The 21,395-nt window shown below is 25.4% G+C and overlaps 1 protein-coding gene across 5 annotated transcripts in view; it reads left to right on the forward strand.

The window, feature by feature from the left end:
• The window catches only part of LOC129609872 (afadin), a 164,707-nt gene that overhangs the window by 14,811 nt on the left and 128,501 nt on the right, over nt 1-21,395 (forward strand). For 4 of the 5 annotated variants that reach the window (XM_055522031.1, XM_055522033.1, XM_055522029.1 and 1 more), the window contains exon 2: nt 6,515-6,558. The exons of the other annotated variant lie outside the window; for it this stretch is intronic. The gene's annotated coding sequence lies outside the window, so the exon portion shown is untranslated. The remainder of the gene's footprint in view (nt 1-6,514; nt 6,559-21,395) is intronic. 5 annotated transcript variants of the gene reach the window in all.

Raw genomic sequence — 21,395 nt, forward strand, 5'->3', positions numbered from 1 at the left:
TTATGGTAATTTTAGACAATTTCACGGTTTGATAATTTTTGACTATTTTATATTAAATAAGTCTAAGAAGTAAGTAACTATTATTTTTGCCTTTTGTTTTGTGAAAAAAGTAGTAAAATATTTAAATTTGTAAAATATGTAAGTATTACTTATCTTGTTCATATACATGTATGTGTTCATACCTGCACTATATAAATACGCAGTATTTTGTATGGATGTATGTATGTGAAAAGAAACCTTTGAGAATCAATGTTGAGTATGAATGAGTTACATACATATGTACTTATGCATATATAAAATGCAGTCAGTCGAGTTTTATGCAAAATTATTTTGGAAACTGAAAAATAAATTAAATAATTTTTTTAATTACAAAATAAAAATGAAACCACCTCATTTGAAAGCTGAGACAACACATTATTATGCAAAAAAAAAAAAATTAAAATTTAAAATAAAAAAAATGTGAGTACTTACATCCAAATACAAATTTGTATTTTGTAAGAATATCTTCCATATACTTACAATCTTCTAGCGCTAATTACCTACAAATAAACTAATAATCAAAAAGATGTAAACAACAAATTTTAAGGATAAATTATTTGACATGGACCTGATAAAATTTCTTCCGATTTTTATTAAATCCAATACTTATGCATTTTTTTTTTTTTAACCCTCTTGCATCCATTTTTTGCCAGTAAAAGTTTATGTAATTTTTAATTTTTTAATAAAAATGTTCCTAATTTAGTAAAATTTTACAAGTGTTGTTGACTTGAAACTTTTATAGGAGTTTTTCTTCTCATGTTATAAGATTTTTTCTTCTGATGGTTTGTAATTGAGTAACTTCAAGGAAATTAAAGTATACACTTAAGCATTTTTTTTAAGTAAAGCATTGTTCAAATTTTAGCAATTGAAATTGAAACAAAGAAGAATAAAATCATGAAACGAAAATTAATTAAGTAAATATTCTTTGTCCATTCCTTGAAATTTTGTGTAGATATATTAGTCAAAACAAGATTAATTTTGTCGCCTCAATCGTAATTGCGATGTTTTTAGATTAGCAATTTAAATGTATGTTGCTCTTAACCTTTTCTGACCTAATCATAAAACTTTACAGAAAACGTTTTATGTATTTTAGGGATTGCTTAATTGAGTTAATAATACTAAACGTATACAAACGAGCGCCTTGTTAAAGAAATAAATGTATCGGTGTAACTCGTTCAAAAAGATTCTAAGAGCATTAAAATACTTATGCCATTTTAGAACTTTCAATTTAAATATGTTAAAATTATGGTACAATTTCCGAAATCGGTTTAAATTTCAAATACTTAAAAAATTTGCAATTCTTTTTCTTTGAACTTCGAAACAGGGGACCAAATTGTTAGCTCTCCTTAATCACATTCGAACACTTTCATTTGAAATGCATCGTTCAATACATATACAAATGTATTTTGTAAGTATTTGAACTATTACTTTTAAAAATACTGGAATACCTGACTGTGTAAAACTTAATTACTTATTAACCCTTTTTAATATTTTTGTATCTCTGTTCTTTTTCACTTAGAAATTGCAAATAAGAAAAGGTAAACATATAAGGTATTTTAAAGTACCTTTGGCTTACTCAAATATTTTTTTTCCGAATTAAGAAAAATTTTTGATTGTATTTTTAACAGGAAATGAGATGTAATGTTTTTGATAATGTACTTGTGAGTTGTTCAAATTGAACAAAAAAAAACATAAAATAAATACTAATTTGTATTCGAAAAGTTAAAAAATGTGCTAGGTCTTGTTATTTTGGGTAAAGTTACACATTGATGGAAAAACGTCAATAACTAAAATTAAAAATAAAAATTGTGTCTTAGTATACAAAAACTTTTACCACCATGTTTATTTTTCTCAAATTAAACAAAAATCTCACTTCAAATAAAATAATTACGATTTGACGAGAACTTATAAGAAACGTGACATTTTTTATAAAATATTTTTAAATTAAATTTGAATTTTAAGTTATTTCAGAGATTTTTATTAACCTTATTTTTTACAGTATTAAATTTCATTGAATTATTGCTCTTTGTTTAACGCAACCTTACTTAACCAATTTTCTCTAATGTTGCTATATTAGACAAAAATGAGTTAATACTTACAAACTCATTTAGTGTTCAAAAAGTAATATTTAGAAAATTGTGTTCAGAATTGTAGATTAATAACTTCATTTACACATTCTGACATTTTGACATTTTGAGTGAATGTATAAGTGAAATTGTTGTAAATCACATTCTTCAGAATTATTAAATTTATGTCGATTTTATTAAAAGTTCACATAATTTTCTTGTGTGTATAAATTTATGTTATGTACGTATACTTGTGTATTTGTAGCAGTTAATCAGTAGGTTATACGAGTAGTAATTCAACATTTTGAATACTTAAGAGCTCTTTTATTTTCCAACAATTTAATTATAATTGTGAATCAACCCTTAGTAGCTGTAATCAAATAAAGTAGTATAAATGTTTCTTCGTTTAAATTTTCCAAACGACAAGTCTAATTTAAATTATTAAAAATTAATGTGATTATATCATTGTGATCGGCGATAAAGTAAAGTGGCGGAAGAGAAAATTTTCAAGTAATCTTGACTTCTTCTCAGAACATACAAGATCATTGAACCATCAAATATTTTTATTTAAAGTATATGAATGTTTTCAGGTATTTGACCATAAAACGACAAATGATAACAGAAATGAATGCAATGTTCAAGTATGCGATTTATGGGCTTAATTAATTAAGTATAAGTCAAACTTGTAAAAAAAATTTTTGCTTTTTGAATAAAATTAATAATTTAAGAGAATCTATGTCAATTATTTATTCATTAACTATCTCTTTTATTTATATTACATTTACTTACTACTTAAGATTATTTTATCAGAATTCCAGAAAAAATAAAATAAAACAAGAAAAGTTCACTTCAATTTCCTTGGTATCTAAGTATAAGCACTTATAAAACTTTCCTTTTTTTTGTGTTTTTTTTTTTTAAGAATTACTTAGTGTATTTTTAAAACAATAAAAATAATTGTCTTTTTTAATCACTTGCAAAACGGAAGTGGAAAATAAATGGAAATAAAAAAAAATAACATTTATTTTTCTTTATCTCTCAATTTGGTACCCAAGGTAAATTTAGAATTCAAAATGAATCATAATTTCAAGATAAAATTCGAATTCAGTGTTAGATTAAGGTGAAATGAAATATTCCACTAAATAGACTTGCATTTATAATAAGGACGGACGAAAGCAATGGTTTTGAAAAAGCACATTTCTCTCAAACACCATAAATTCTAAATGACTTTTTTCTTAAAACTTATTTAGAAAAAGCTATGCTTTATATAAATACATTATTCTCCCAATTTTTGCATAATTTTAAAATGAGAGTAAAAATTAAAAAAACGTTAATATAATGGTCAAAATATGATGCCGGATAACTGATCATTAACATTTAACGATAGGGTCGAATCTGAATTGTCTTTCTTGGTTTCCTAATTTTTTTTCCGGTCTCAAAAATTTACCCAAGAGTTTTCTTACTCAAGTTTCTCCAGAAGCAATTATTCATTTAACAACTTCGTTTTTTTTTATAAAGAAGAAGTGCAAGAGACGATAAGTGAAATCTGGATAAATGGCAAATGATATCTGATTTCACTTATCCTCTGGAGATTATCGTTTCTTGCATTTCTTCTTTGGACACCATTTGCCATTTTCATATAGTCACCAAGTTGGTTCAAAATGCTATTTCAAAATCAAAACTGCAAAATAGAGTCAACAGAATTGCGGACTGACGAATAGAGTGAGTTGTTTTGTTTTTCGGTTTTGTTAAAAATATGATTAAAAATGTATACAAAAAGCAGATATTTTAGGCAAAATTCAAATTGTGTATAATTACCTTTAATATTAGAATGGAAAGCAATAGTACAGTTTTATTAGTATATATGTATTATATTTATGTTTAAATATACAAAGTAAAATGTAATTGTGCTTTTCGAAATTTTATGATTAAAAACTATAATCATACGTTATTTTACGTTAAGAACTGAAATCTCATGCATTATTATGCATTAAAGATGTCGCTATATCCGTTCATATCTATACACTTAGAATTGAAATTAATTATATGAAACAGGCAAGTTTCGTTCCAATATAAGTGGCAACTGTAATAAAGTGCTAACTATTAAAATATTAATTTGTAATATTGAAATTAGCAATCTTAAAATAAAAAATAAGATTTATGAGTTTTAAATGAATTAGAATGCATTCTAAAAATTTTTGGAACACTAAAAATAAAAATAATATAAGAATACTAAGAAATATTAATATAGTAGCGTAAACAAAAGCGAAAGTGTTGCACAAGATTACGGGAATGGTCTACAATGTCTTTTTTTAAATTCAAAGAAATCTAATAATCTTTTAGTTAACATAATCAAACCAAATCTAAATTTGTTTCTGAGCCATCACTTGATCTCCTTTATTGTATGCAATGACTAATTGGACTGATAAAAAAATTGTTATTCTTTTAAAAAATTGAAGTTACAAACTCTTCAAGTCCAAAACTTTTCAGTATTTTGTAAAAAGTTCATACTCTTTATACTCGAAATATTTGTTATGATTTACTTATGTCCAATATCTTTACTAGACAGAGATAGAAACAATATCATTTATAACAACAATTAAATTCGTATATAATTTAGGATTTGTTTGTTTTTATATGAAAATACCGGTTTAAGGTGCGTTATTAAGAAGGCAAACTATTTTGAAAAAATCTTTTTACTATAATTTTTAAATGAAACAAAATAAAAAAAAATAAAAATACCAACCTATTTAATATTACGTAGAATTGTAGAAGGTCAAGTCAATAAAAAATTAATAAAAGTTAAAGCGAAATAACTACTTACATACTTGCTAACAAAAAATAAGAAAAATAGTTAGTTTATGTTAACCTTGAAACGAATACCCAAAATTCTATTATAAATATCGTAATGATTATTTCACAAAATGTCAAAAAATATAGTATAATAGGTCTTATATGACAGGTGAATTTTTTAATTTTTATAACTTCAAATCAAAATAAAAGCTACTACACATTTATGTAGTTAATTAACAATTCATATATAGTATATTGAGTGCGCTATGTATGTATGTCGAAATTTTAAAAAATATGGCATGACTTGGCAAAAACGAAAAGAAACGTCATGAAAATATTATTAATAATAGTAAGTTCCAAAATTTACCAACGGTATGGAAGGTATGAAACAAGTACATAATTCAACAAATATCGGTCATTTGTTACCGAACAGACATTAATCAAAAAATACGATTTCTGATTTTAACCGACCGGATTGTATATACAATAAGGTATCAGACCTCGGGAACTGGATTTTTAGCGGCCCTGTTTTACATTTTTCATCATTTTAAAGAACATATTCAACAGATTTACTTAAAATTACATATATAAGTTTCAACCGATCGTACGCGAAATCTTCTAACTTTTAGAAGAAATCAAGTGTCAGGAACTGGACGTTTACTACGGGCCAAGAATACATTTTTGCGTATATAAAGAGAAATAATCAACCGATTTCATTTTAATTTAATATTTAAACTCGAGGGGTTAAAACAATGAATCTGTCTATTACTAAAAGTTACTGATGAACTTTTCGTATAATTCGGACGGCACAAAATGAAACTCTCCTAAGAGCCAAATTCACATTTTTCTAGGTATGTTAACTAAAAGCTTATTAGTGTCCTTAAAATTGTAAAGATGTGTTTAAAACGCATTTTCATAATCTTCTAGAATATTTTTACGAATCCAGACGTGTTGATCACATCATTTTTTTTTTATAAAGAAGTAAGCACTTAAAAGATTTCTTATTTGTGCAAAAACGTCAACTTCTCTTGCTTGAAAATGCCGAATATTATAAATTACCAAATAATTCTATAGAACTAGCAGAACACATTAACTCAAAAATTTAAGGACGCATTAAACGGGCAATATTATTTGCCATTTATTTTTGTGTGTTCCTATCACAATTATCACTATTAGCCACCAAAGCAATTCGAATAGCAGTATAATTATAACGAGCATTGGTTCTCAATAGTTTTGGAATATTTTTCTTCAATGAATTTTATTGCATTGTCGAATTTTTGTTTTGTCGACAAGCAAATGCATATTGGTTCAAGACCCTTGAAGTAAATCAACACTTGTTATCAAAAATTATTTGATAATGTTTTTCTAAGTGTAAAAATATACACTTAGAAAAACATTATCAAATAAACGAGAAAATAACTTCAGTAAAAACCACCACAATTTTCGCTTGATACTGATAGAAATTCAAAACAAGTTTGAAGAAATCGAAAATAACACACTTTCCTTCAGTCATTTCGTCATAGAATTGACTTATACCTCAAAAACAAATATTAAAATTTTACTATGCTGAAAATATTTTGATTGAAAACAAATTCTAATGATATTTTTTTTCTTTACAGCTTCGGATCATACAGATTAATGTTTAAAAGCAGACAATATTTAGGTAAGCTTTTACAAAAAAATTTTTTTTTTAGCATTGAGTAGTTCTCAAAAATTCAGGCTCAATATTGTCACATACGTTATTTTAAATTCAAAAAATAAAATTTGAGCGAGCTGCGAATAATCCTAACAAATGTAGCTTAGAATAGATTTTGAAATTAGTGTTTAATTATTTTTGAGTTTTTTAAAACAACTTTAATATTGATAATTTGAGAATATTCATTGAATACTACTCTTGATAAAATACTATAACTAAAATTAAACAAAAAAAGTGTAGCCAAAAGTATATTAAGAAATATGTTGAGTTACAGACCTTGAAATTATTTCCGTAATTTGTTACTTAATAACACAAGCAATTTTATCAATTGTTTACTAAGTAACACAATTATTTTCATATAAATGTGAGTATAACAAATGGCCGTTGTTGTTGGATACAGAAGCGCTCTGTAGCATTCAGATTTAATGAAAAGGAAAAAAGAATATGGTGTCAAAAATATTAAAACCGTGTCCATGCCTTAAAATTTTTATTCGTCCGGTTATTTGTTCTCTTATTATTTGCTTATTATACTCTCGTATATGTACTGTGATAGAAAAGTGTTATGAATTTGTCATTTGGTTTTTAATGCTAACCGAAAAAATGTTAAATAAAATCATGTGATTATAACGCATTTATTGTCATGTTGTTATGTTAAAAATAAGTTAAAGTAAATTTTGAATCTTCCACGTGGAGACTTAAAAAATCGGAATTAGTTTGTGCTTTCAAATAAATTTTAAGACATGCGATTTTAAGAACTTTATAAACTATATAGAGAAATGAAAATTATTGTTTTGGATCTAACAACTTAGACTCATAACAGGAGTAACTTAGAGTTGAGATATACGTACGAATTGAAGTCTATATTGTACTCAAATTTTTTTATGATTTTAATTTGACTATAACGTGACAAAATTGTGTTTTTGAATTATTAAAAGTACATAAAATTTATGAAAATATCATGGAGATTCTCTGAAACAAAAATTGTTAACATACCGTTTGCCTTATGAATATTAGCACCACTTAATGGCAATTCAAATGAAAAATTTTGAAAAATTAAATGATAACCGGAAATCTTAATAAATTTTTTTTTTGTTTTGTTGGCTATTTTTTACAAAAAGAATTTCATTTTCTTAAAAAATCATGATGAATTTTATTAAAAAAAGGGTTAAACTTTAAAGTTTGAAGATTTTTTTTATTGTTGTTTTCCATCATCTCTTTCATATTAAAAATTTTTGATTACCTTTATAAAAAATTGTAAGCTAGGTCTTTTAATATTGACAATATCCAAGCATCACAACAAGAGTACATTCCCCTCTTTTCAAAATAAGAAAAAGAAAGAAAAAGAAGAAGAAGATTCAATTTTGCATTCTTTTAAAAGACAAAGAGTCTGGCTTCAATCTAAATACTTTGTTTTTCATTTTTTTATTATTAGCCGTGCATTATTTTTATTAAGATTATGCGGAGTAATGTGAATTTTCTTAGAGTTATTTAAGTGTTAAAGAGCAACCTTTTAATAATTTTTAACAAATTCTTTCCTATTGTTCATTTTTATGTAAAGCATATTTTTTGAATAGAATTAATTTTTTTTTTGTTTTGGAATCTAAGAAGGCTTTCAATGATAATTTTAATTAATTATCTTTCTATACAGAATTGCTTTAGTATTAATGACTTAATTATGCTTGTAAGTTCTGTTACTATTCGTAAGTTCAAGTATAATATGGTCCCCAAAATTTTTTTTATTCTTAATTCATATTTTAACATGAAGTTAGAAAGAAAAACAAAAAACGACGTGCAATACGCCCTGGCGAGTCAGTAAAATTATTTTGAATTTGAATGGAAATTGTGATAATAATGAAAATTCTTTCGTACCTATCACGTTTGTATAAAAATTTTCTTCTAAATTGTTTAAAATTTCATGTTATTTTGATACTATTTACGATTCGAATTAGAATTTTTATATCAAACATGCACAAATTCTCTTTCCAGTAGATGCAAGTCAGTTTCTCTCGAGTTTCTTTTTCATGGTGTTGGAAATTACCCGAGCTTTTTGTTCTCAGCTAAACGCTTTCTTGTACAATAAAAAGATTAGGTTGATAATTCGAAACGCCAAATACTTATTATATAACTGCATTTATTTGATGCTTTTAACAATATAATTTAAAGTCACAAAATCTGAATGTTAAGGTAGGTAAGTTATGAATTCCATCCCATAATTTTTTTTAAATCGAACTTTGAAATTGTAAAAATTAAATTCGAACTTTTATTAAAATAGGAAATTATAAATCTATAAGCAAATTGGCTATCAGCTATGACTGCGTGAATTTTTAAATTTTAAAATTGCCAAATAAAGATGAGATTGGTAAAAGAATATTTTATTCCCGTTATAATTTAAACTCCAACACTTGGAATTATAGGGAACCTTAGAAATGTATTATTAATTCACAGTTTAAGTGAAAAGAAGAATATGCAGAAACTGAAAGAAAGTGAAAAATGTTAGATTACCCGAGGTCACCAAATGCTTTATATTCCATTTTTATTTTTTTTTTCATAAAGTTTATATTCCGAATCAGCAAGTTCTCTGCTATCTATTTGTTAACTTTGAAATTTGGTGAACTTATGACAATTATAGTTTTCTATTATTATTATAGAGTTATGACTGAGACTGTCGGATACCCGACCAGACGTGGCTAAATTGAATCAGAATTCGACTCTGTTCAAAAGCATTCATGTCTACACCTCAGATATAGCTCAGATAGAGCAAAATAATTTATTTATAATTTTTTAAAATAGAAGCAAGAACAAAATCTCAAAAGTTATTTATTAAATAAAGCAAAATTTTTCAACATTAAGGTTATGTTTATTTTATACTGTATGTAAGCAATATAACGTTATATATTTACATAAGTAATCAATCAGTTTAATAATTGATCTGAAACAGTAATCAATTTTGTTGTTCCCAAATTTTAAGGCCACAAATATGGAAGGAACTAATTTGAGCCCGATATGAATAACACTTTTTATACACCTTCGTTTTTTAATAGTCCCCAGTAATACGCATATTAATAAATTACAATAAAATCTATGATAGATACAGCCTGGCATTCTTATAAATTTCACTTAAGTACTTTCAATCGCAACTCATGAATTGATTGTTTTTTGTGATTTAGAGATAGATAAGTAATAAATAAAGTATTGGATTGTTTTCCTTTAATGCTAATTAATATTCAAGACATTGAAATTTTTTAGAAAATTTCGATCATGGCGAAGATTTAAATGCAAACATACATATTTGCTCAATATACATAAATGTGTACGTGAAGAATTTTAGTTTATTAATTGGAATAGTGTATAGTATTGGCATTTCCATTCGCAATACTTACTTAACTACTTAGTTATATAAGATATTTTACAAAGTTATTATTTTAGTATTATCGTTTTTCTTGAACTTCCTTTGTGATTTCCCTTTCTTCACAAAGGGAAATCACAAAGGTTTTCAAAACGAATGCACACAAATATTTCTACAAGATTGACTGTGATTACAAAATCTGTAAAAATCCTTTCTTTCTTTTGATTCAACCTTGAATTATGAGTAACAGATTTAATGATTCTGAAAGCTGATTCGATACGTGCTTTCGGTAGGGTGTCGGACGAACGATAGATGTCACTGTAAAACGTGATATTTTGTGATGCTTTTGCTAAAAAAAAACACTTTTCCTAAATAAAATTATACCTGCATAGTTTTCAGAATTAAATTTGTGTTGCAGTTACGAATACTGACTGAAATACAGTAAAATATTGTCTTTGCGCATTGACACTAAAAAAAAATTACATGACCAATTAGATTTCAAAAAATTACATACAGGAAGTATGCGTTCCTGTAAGCAAACGTATAAGCTGAAATGAAAAATGAAAATGAATGAAATGGAAAGCTGAATTCAAACGCAAAAAGAGAATGCGTGAGATGCAAGACTGAATGGATTGTAAGAGTGCACATATTCTTAATTCGTTTTCATAAATATTCATAAAGTTTTTACAGCAGTAAGAATATGTCAAACTTTGATTTAAAGAGCTTTAATTTTAATACGGTAATGAAGTGTTTTCAACTTAAGGAACGAATCCAAAAATTTCGTTCTGTACTGTTGCAACAGTTTTTAGCAAAATTTTTCTAATATGGAAAAAATAAAACTAAAGTCAAATTTCAGTTCATTATCAGTGTGTATTGTTAAAACTTCATGATTGAGAATGGAAAAGGAAAATTTTATAAGAAATAGGTGTTTAGAAATTCAATAGAATATCCTCAACTTATTTATTCTTATAATTTTCGGTGATCTATTGGACATTTTTATTGAAATAACACGTAAATCCAAGAAACTTTTTGTTGTTTTTTGTTTTTTTGTTTATGATTGTTGAGATGCATGTAAAAATGTTGGAGCAGGTAAAACTTTGCTAATAAATATTTAAATCCACCAACCCATCTACAACATCAAATGATAATTTGTTTAAATATTGTTTTGTTACTTCCACACCTTCATTGCACACTTGTTACCTTATTTTTTTTTATTAAAATTTACATTATGAATTCTTTGGAACTTTAATGTTGCTTCGTGTAACAAAGACATTTTTTTTTAAATTACAATTATAGAATAAGAAATAAAATAATCATTTCATATGAATATTTATGAATTCTAAATTGTGTAATGACTGACTATTAATATGTGCTTATAGAATTCAATAAATTCTTAAACTATTTATAACTTCTTTAATACTCTTTGTGTAATAAATTCTATAAAATTTATTATTTTTTTTATGACATTATATTGGACGCAATTATTGCATATCTTTTAATAGTTTTTAAAAATCTTGTGTAAGTATTCAGGTTATGCAGATGGTTTGAATTTTAGAGTAAAATATTTAATGATTAACACATTTACGTTTATTTATAAAAAAATATTGTTGGATTATTTATTATAAAATTACAAAAGTTTTGCTAGTAAATCTCAGTGAATATTAATTAATAAATAACTTGATCTAAGGCAAGATAGGGGGCTGATGTTTTTAAAAATTTACTTAGAATTTTAACTTAGCACATTTCATGAAATTGCCTCCCGAGAAGTGTCATTCATTTGTCAAATTGAAGAAAATAATTTTCATATACTTGAATTTTAGGTTCCAATTTAAAATAAACTTAAGAAATAACCAAAACAATCATGAATTTTACATTTATTTAAGAAATAATTTTTTCTAATAATTTTTCTAGTATAAAAGTATTACAAATAAATATTTTTGAATTCAAGATTCAAAATGATTCAAGAAACCCAAACGACTTTACCTACCACTTCACATAAAAAAATATAATCAAAAAAAGTGTTATTCAAGTAAGGTGTTAAAACGTTCTCACTGAAATATGCACAGAAAATTAAAAGGGAGTTAAAGCCAATTCCCCGTTTCATGTATCAATCATGCATGATTTACTCAAAATTATGGCACTTTGATGCTAAAAATTTATTTCCTTGCAGTTTAGTTTCAAAAATCTGCTTTTTGTGTTCCACAAAATTGATTAATTATTTAAAATTTAAAATTGTTCACAAATTTTTTATTTTATGAAATTCATTTCAGTAAATTTTTCATCCTTCTAACTTTAAGAAATTTAATGAATCAATGATTTTGGGTGGTCAAATTTAATGTGTACATTGCAAAAAATAAAAAAAGCAAAAATGACAAGAATGCATACATTTGTATTTTAAAATGGTTGCTCGTAAATTAATCTTCATACATGCATGCATACATATTCTAAATATTTATGCTTACTTGATCGCGTTTTTGTTATTTTATATTAATATGTCATAATTTATATTTAAAAGCTTACTCTAATGTCATTAAAAACTGAAAGAAAAAAAAAATAAGATCGTCCGAGACGACCGAGACCCACATCGTTTTAAAAAAGTCATAAATATCGCATAAGTACAATCGGTTTTTATTCTGTTTTTTTTTTTGTTTGTGTTTATTTTTATTTTATAATATTCGATTTGAGATGGATGACTCGCAGTCGTATACTCTTTTTTTTCTACTTGAATTTTGACTGAAAGAAAATATGTGCTTTTCTTTAAAAACAAGTATAGATGTCGCAAGAAAAACAAGAACAAAAATAATTTTTGTTGTTCTTACTTTAGGAATACATACGATTTAGTTGGTGGTGTCAAATTAAAATTTAAAAAAAAATATAGAAAACAAACAAATTGGAATCAAAATATTTATGTCAAACTTTTATTTACGTTATAAGACTTTGGTGTGACTTTTAAACTAAATAATTCCTGCCATGCCAATAAAACTTATTAAATCCACACATTTATGTTTAATATTTTGTTGAGGTTAAGAAATTTGGAAGTGTACTAAATTTAAACAGGTCTCGAGTTGCTATGTACATATCCATGTAAGTTTCCTCGACACATTAACGAAATAATTAAAAAATTTGTATTATAATTTGATAATTCGAATTTGGCAATGTCAAATATTAAATTTTGATATTTCGAATTTGGCAATTTCACTTTTATGTTGCTAAACTTCAGATTTTAAAGTTTACAAAAATATTAGATAATAATAATTAGAGTTAAGGGTGTTTAACTTTCAAAACAAAACCTTTATAAAAAGTTTCTAGAATTTTCTTAAGCTGTTTCCATCTATTTTATGTGCAAGTACAAGAAACAGCTTCCAAACGCTTATTAAGTAATTTTAAAAAGCATTTTGCAAAATTATTTTTTGAATTCTTCTTCGTCTTTACTAATAAATACCAATTAAAAAGTAAAGAGTATAAAAATATCAAAGCCAAAATCAGTGTGAGAACAGCTTTTTCTTTTAAAACGAATTGCATTTGCACACATGTATTTACACTGATATAAAAATCGTTTTCAATAAATATATGTAAGCATGTATTTAAATAAACAAGAATTTGCTGACATCATACAACTTAAAAAAAAAAGAAAACAAAAAAAAAGAGTGTATTAATGAAAATTTCAATAACAACAAGCGAAAAAACTCAAATGCACGCAAAGTTCTTGAAACTAAAAACTTATGTACACACATACATGCATGTGTCTATATTGCTATATTGTATACATACATGAATATTATGCTGCTATGAATAATTAAGTCTTTAATTTTAATTTTAAATAAGGTTATGTAACTTTAAACAAGAAAAAAAAAACAGATTTCATGAAATTCCAATCAATTTTCGAAAAGCTCAAATGAATTTAATTAGAATCAGAATTTTTGTAAAAAAAATTTATGGAATTTTTTCTTATCTTATCAGGTTGTTATGGTTATGTACAATTGTAACCAATATAGGTTATGTTCACTTAACTGATAACATTTTATTATGTTATGAGTAAATTAAATAAAAAATAAAGTTTGATGCCTCGATGCGATCTAAATGCTTTTGTTTGTTTGTTAACCTAGAATTTACTAAAATATTAATATTGTATTTGAGTTATTGGTGAGGCAAAAGTAAGAAAGTAAACATTTTGAAATTTTTTTTTTTTTTCAGAAAAACATGTAAAAAATTAAATTGAGTAATTAATTAAAACTTATGTGTAAACACACACATTATACCTATAAGAAAAATATGATAAAACATTTCATAATCTTTTGTGATTCAGAAAATTTTTTTATGAAAGCAAGTGTTAAATTACTCTATGATTCATTCTGGAATTTAAGTTCAAGTTATGATCAATGCAACTATGTTGAATACTTCATTTAGTTTTGAGTAAATTTCGTTGGTTTTAATGATAGAATTGCATATACATTGACTTAAATCATGTCATCTATAAAATTTATTGATTTAAATAAAACCTTTGTTAATTAAAAAAGTTTTCTAGTTGTATGCATACATATGTAAGTATATTTCGATTTAATACCATCTTTAACTTTCTAAATCACTAATTTTTTTTCTTACTTTCTGATAATTTTTAAACTAAACTGCAATTTTTTCTAATCTCATGCAATCATATGTACTTAAATGTCTGTGCATTGATATATATACAAATTTATTTTCATCTTGAATTCGTAATTTAATAATTGAGTAAAATTACTTAAATTGAACAATTAATTTAAATAAACCATTCAGTGCTAAAAAAAAAAACAAGGCAACGAAAAACAACAGTTCCACAATCTTTTAAGTAATTTCCGTTTTTCTATGATCTTTTTCACACTCACTTGAAACAAATTATTTTCATTACTTTTATAAATTGAAAGAAAAATATTGAAAAAGAAGAAGTAGAAAAAGGAAAACAAATTTTGCCTCCAATTACAATTTGAATTTTAACAATTTATTTGATAATGGTACCATAATATTGAAATAGAAGAGGAGGAGATTGGTTACGGTCGGAAAACATTTCAATATTAAATCTACAATTAAATTGGTGGAAAAACTCTTATCATCGACAATTACAAATTGAACGGTATAAGAGGGGTTTATATATTTAACTTGCATTTATGCTCAATGATTGAATTTAAAAACAATATACATATACGTATGCGAGTGTATATGAAAGTACTTCTACATAATATTTAAGTGTCTCAACATGTTGAGCTAATGAAAAGGTCCCATTGTTCTCAAAATGTTATGTTCAAGCATTTTTTTTCTTAATATTGATTTAATTAACTTTTGACCAATTTTGTTTCTTTTTCTTCTGATTGTAGTTCTTTATTTTTCTTGCTTTGTCGTATATGACTTCATTGGAGGTTTCCCCTTATTTTATTTTCGCTGATAAATTGTATATTTTATATGCACAACAATGTAAATTTAAAATTTATTTCATAAGTATTGGGTTTGTTTAAATTTATATTGATTGCTAAATTTATTTTTGACACAGGAAAAAGTTTCAAATGAAAATGTGTTAAAATATTATTTCTATAGTAAAATTAGAAAAGGTAGGGAATGAAGATCTTTAAAGTATGTATATATTTTAGCATAAAATGAATTAAACAAAAGCGTATCCGTAAAAGTTGTCCCTTGAATTCTTACATCCAATTTGTATGTTAGTTGATTTGGGTTTTAAAATCGTATTATTTTATTGTGAAGTTCAAGGTATTATGAATCAAGATAATTTTATTGCTATACTTTATGGTTAATTTTACAGAAAAAAATTTCTTACTAAGGTACATATTTTAAGAGCATTAAAATATTTTTGTTGTAGATATTTGCAATCGAGGTAACATGGCCCAAAGTGCAACTCAGCCGTCGTGATAACAAAGCAATTCAGTATTTTTCTTCTCCGACCGCTTCCCCTCTGGTTTCTATCTTACTTCCTAACGAACATTATATAGTCCGATTCCAAAGAAGGACTCAGTTCTAAGAAGAGGTGTTCTAGCCCCTTTTCAGAAGTTTTGTGTTTAGATTTCTAAAATTTTGCATACAATTTGAGTTTCAATTCATTTTCCTGTATTATAGGTATACTATTAGTTAAAGTTAATTTTATAAAGAAAATTGTAATTTAACACCAACATTTTTTTTTCTGAGTGTGCAAATAAAAATGAGCGATGTTGTTGCATATAAACAAAAATTGTACATAATTTTTTTCTCTTATTTCACATGATTTTCATTTTTGTTTATTGTCATTTTATTTTTTTTTTTGTTTTTTGATATTTTCCGCTTGTTCTCTTTCTTCTTTCTCATCAAAATGAACTTCTCAAAGAAATATTTTAAGCATATGAGCAGCAAACACATTCTTTATATGGTGTAGCAATATTACGCGCGAGATCGAAAAATGTTTTACATGCTTGACCTTTTTGACGTGGGACACTGAACTTAAAAAGAAAAAAAAAAAATTAGGAACAAAATGAAAAAATGAAAGTAAATGAAAAAAAGAAAATGTTGTTTTGTAATAGTAAAAAATGTGAAGTTTGAAGAGAAACGATAAACTCATCAAAGGAGCTGCTAATAAGCTTTGATTGATTTTTAATTAATTGATTTTGTGTTTTTCTTGTTTTTGATTTTTCAGTATTTTTATGCACTTTTTACTTACGTACGAGTACATGTGATAACTTTGGATTTTTTTTTTTTTTTGAAAGCGCGCCCTAATTCAATAGATTTTTTATCATTTTCATTTCGAAATATGGTAATGACATGTAATTCTCATTTGTTTTAAAATAGTGCAATTAATTAATTTCTAAATTATTGCATGGTCTTTTTAATTATTTGAGATTAAATTATAAAGAACATAAAAATTGTAATTTTAATTTAGTCTTCAGTTTGTGTCATTTTTATTTGTTTTATCGATTATGACTTTATATAGTGCTAATTGTAAGGACTTTAAAAACAATTTCGTCTTTTGTTGTAACTATTGGCAAATTTATTACGTAAGTGCTGTAAATTTAGTAGTTGCGCAGCTTTAAACGAGAACAAATGAAACTCGATGAGCTGAGCAGCTCTCATGGTAGAATGAGACATACACATAGACTCGATATTCTGACAAAATTAGGTCCAGAAACATTGTGATCTTTTAAATTACATTTAAATTAAAGACAGTCTATAAGAATACAGGTTCAATTTGAGTGGAAGAAGCCACTATAAAATTTGAATTTTCTTCGCAAAAAATTACCTAGAAAAACCCTAGAAGCTAAAATCAATCAAAATTTTAAAAATTGCATTTTTTGACATTTTATTATGTTGAAGTTACAAATATTTATATTTGGCAAATGCAGAAACATATGGGCTCTTACTTTCTGTACTGTAAAACAGCTTGAGTGAGTGATACAACGACAAAACGGTAGTTGAAATCAACCATTATCTTTATCTGGTTCTTTTTCAACTTTTGAATATCGTTTTTCCCATATACGGTGTAATTAGACATTAATACATGATTAACTTTGACTTTAATAAGCAATCAATGCCGTTAGAACATTTTCTGTTTAACTTCCTCGCGTGTGCGCCTATCATTTTTCCAACTTCTCATTTCTTATTTTATAAAATTTATTTCTTTGAAGAAATTTCCATAAAAAATGATTAGGGAAAATGTTTTGTTTTCAGAAAATTAATTAAATAATTAAAATTAACGGTACAATTTATATAGTATTTTAATATATAAAATTATGGAAACTTCTTTGAATTTTGAAAAACCCATCTCAAAGTCTACTTATATACAATATTTAGAGAGGTAAGTGAAAGACTTACATATGTACGTATATTGCATTGGAAGTGTACGGTTTTCACAATGTGATTTTTTTTCGAATTTATATAAGCTTATGCCAACAAATTTCTTTGATCAATAAAACACTTAGGCTATTTGGAAAACTTTCAAAAGATAATTCTGTAGATTGCTTTACAAACGTACATATATGTCAAATTAATTGCACAAACATATTGAAGTGTTCAAGCATATTTGCTACCCACTACTTAAAACAATGTATTCATTATTTCGCAATATTTTCCAATAAAAATTTTGGAGCAAAACTATTTACGTACAGTAATTATTTTTCCAATATATTTGCGACCCAAAAAAACGACTATACTGACCTTAAAAAACTTTTTAAAATTTCTATTAATTAATGAACCAGAAAATATAATAAAAATTGTCTCATTATCGACCAAACATAAGGTTTTTCAGTAAAATTTTAAGAAAACGTATAGCAAAAACATGAAATTATTCTATTAAAAGCAAGCTAAATTGAATGACAACAAAACATACAAGTTAAAATAGGTACATTATATACAGTGGTATGTAAAACACTAGCAACAAATTTTATATAAATCTTTTTCTGATGCATTAAAAATCTTGGGTCATTCCACTTTAAAATCTTCATTTATTAATAAAAATGTTCCGGCACCATTCAAATAACTCTTATTGAGTGCATAGAACTCTTATATAGACAATAGTATAAGACAATAGTTTCTTAAACAATTTCCAAAAATGCAGATAATTAGAAGAATTTTCAGAGTCAATATCTTGTTGGTAATGTTTTGCATAGCACTGTATGTAAGTAAATGCCATGAAAAAAAAATTTTAAAATAAATTTTCATCCAAATTGAAAATTTACAAATAATCGGAAAAATAATCGGAGCAACTACAAAAATCAATAACTGCTAAGTAAAAAAATAAAATGATTTCTTCGTTATTTCCAGAGCATTGTTGGCAATTGATATTCGGTGGTTTTGTTGAGTGCATATGAAAATGCAGATTTTTGGTGTTTTGCTGTTAAAAACAACATTCTAGAACACACAACTAAACAAAAAAGATTAAAGGAATTAAAGAAAAAAAAAAATTATCAAAATAATTAAAAAGAAACAAACGAAAAAAAGAGAAAATATTGAAAAATAAATACCAACTACTCGTATTTAAAGCCTTACAAGTTCTCATTTAAATTAGCCCTAGTTATTTTATTATTCTTTTTCTTTTTGTTTTATTGTTTTTTTCACTTCAGTTGCATTTCATTGTATTTAGTTTATTTTTTACATTCTTGCAACTTTCTTTGTAGTTCTTTGCTCTTTTATCGTTTAAAAGAAAATGTTAAAGAAACAAAGAAACAAAAAATATTTCAAAACAAATATGAGAGAGACTAGACTAGGATAATAATAATTGAAAAACACGAGGGTTATTAAAGCAATTGAAGTATTATAGTGAGTGATGCATTTATAAATGGAGGGTAATTGATTCTGATTATATTCGATCACGTTATGATAATTCGAAAAAATTTTCTGAAATATTGATTAAATTGGCAGTAATTGAATTTTGAATTGTGCTAATAAGAGTATTTTTATGTAAGAAGTGTTAATTTATTTGAAACAATTAATGAATTCAAAAATCAGATGCAGAAGAGATAATATATTTTATAATGTTAAGGTGGCTTGATTTAGGTAATCTGTAACATTGACTAAAAACAGTTTTATATAACAAACTGTTATTAACTGTTATATAGCATTGTCAGAATCAAGAATTTGGAATTAGGTCTTTAAGTCAAAATATTAAGGAAGTTTTTTTGGAAAACGATTGATTATAACAATTGGTAACTTTAAGCTTTACTTATTTGTTTTATTAAACTTAATAATTTGACATAATAAATAAGGTAAAAAATATTAATTCTCACTTAGACAAAGAAAATAATGAGTTAAAAAAAATTTGAATTGGATTAAAACCAATTTTTTAAATATTTTTTCAAAAGTATAGAACTACGATATCTTGTATTTCGTTTTTCAAAAGTATGCAACTATGATATCTTGTATTTCGGGTCTTCTTCGGAGCTCGGAATTTTGTGGCAAATTTTTGAAGAATTTAGAATGCGCGAGATGTATTTCGCGACCCGGAGAGTACTTAGAGATCATAGTAACCAATCCCATAAATGATTGAATTTATCAGGATGGGGCAGTGTTATAACCATGTAGTGAGCGCTATTTAATTTTTCTTATGAAATACTTTCTACTTGAAGTTTTTAATTTTTAATGTTCTTTCGGGGAAAATAGCGTACATATGTATATAATAAATCTACAAGTCCGCACTAATTGACTCACAAATTTATTATTGTTAAAATAGCAATAATTTCGTTGACACATCCCATTAAAATGCAGCAATTATCTTAACTTAGGAAAAAAAAATTTTTTTTTTTCGAAATGAAGCAATTCTATTAATAATTAATGTAGAAAATAATATAAAAATAACATAAAAATATTGAATGAATTCATAAATTTCTTACAATTTCATTTTTATTTAAATATTTTTATGTTTATTATTGGCTTCTGGAATTGTAATCTGATCATTTCTGTTATAGTTTCCATATGCAGATTTTGTTGTTCAAGTAGTTCAACAATATTTAATATGTAGCTATTCTGTATTTTAGATTACGCAAAAAAAAGCAACAAAAATAGCCAAATTCCATTTTAATATTGCAATGTGTGAGTTGTGCTTCCGCATCATATACGTTTTATACTTAAAATTTAAAATTTTTAATTGTAGAAAGTTGTCTACTAATTCAAAAGCACCCGACAATAAACTTAAAATTTTGAAAACTGAAATGAACTAATTTTTAAAGAAAGACAAATTATATTTTCAATTGTGTTTTCTGAGTAAAATTTTTATTAAATTACAACACTATTCTAGTCTAAGAGGAATTGATGGCATAGCAAACAAAAATAAGTACTTAATTATGTGCATTTCTTAAGAAAAATTTTTCGAAGTATTGTTGTAAATTTGCAATGTTTTAACTACTTAATTTATAAAGGAATCTATATTTACAATGTTTTTGTTGACGCAAGATTTTGTACAATAATTTTAAATTGGAATTTCTTGTGTCTGTTTCAATCACTTACAAGCATTTAGTAGTGGAATTTTCAATAAGGCATATAGTATTTTTTGAAAGTTCAAAACAGCAATATAAGTTCTTGGTTTGCACTGAAATATCGTAAAAGGAAACCATTCTAATTGTATTGTTTTTTAAAACACACCTTTTCTTAGAAACTGCAAATTACAATTATGTACCTTTTCACAAATAAGCATATATATTATAGCATTCAAACATTTACTAAGGGACAATATGATGCATATTTTCCCGAAATAACCTTTGATAGCACAGAACTTCAAGAGATATGTATATATGCATATGTATTTACTTATCACTTTTGACTGGTTCTTTTAATTTTTGAAATTTTGAGTATAACCCTGTACCTGTGTAAGAGAGGCGCATTATTTAGTATGATTTGGAAACCTCAGAATAAGATCCTTCTTACGAATATCTACATTAGTTATAATCTGCTCAAATTTCGGAATCACATGAATTTAAATTTCAAAAATTTGAATTTTAACTTTTCATTTAAGTTAATT

Source organism: Condylostylus longicornis, unplaced genomic scaffold (genome assembly GCF_029603195.1).
Source record: "Condylostylus longicornis isolate FDR11 unplaced genomic scaffold, ASM2960319v2 ptg000040l, whole genome shotgun sequence".
Taxonomy (NCBI): Eukaryota; Metazoa; Arthropoda; class Insecta; order Diptera; family Dolichopodidae; genus Condylostylus; species Condylostylus longicornis.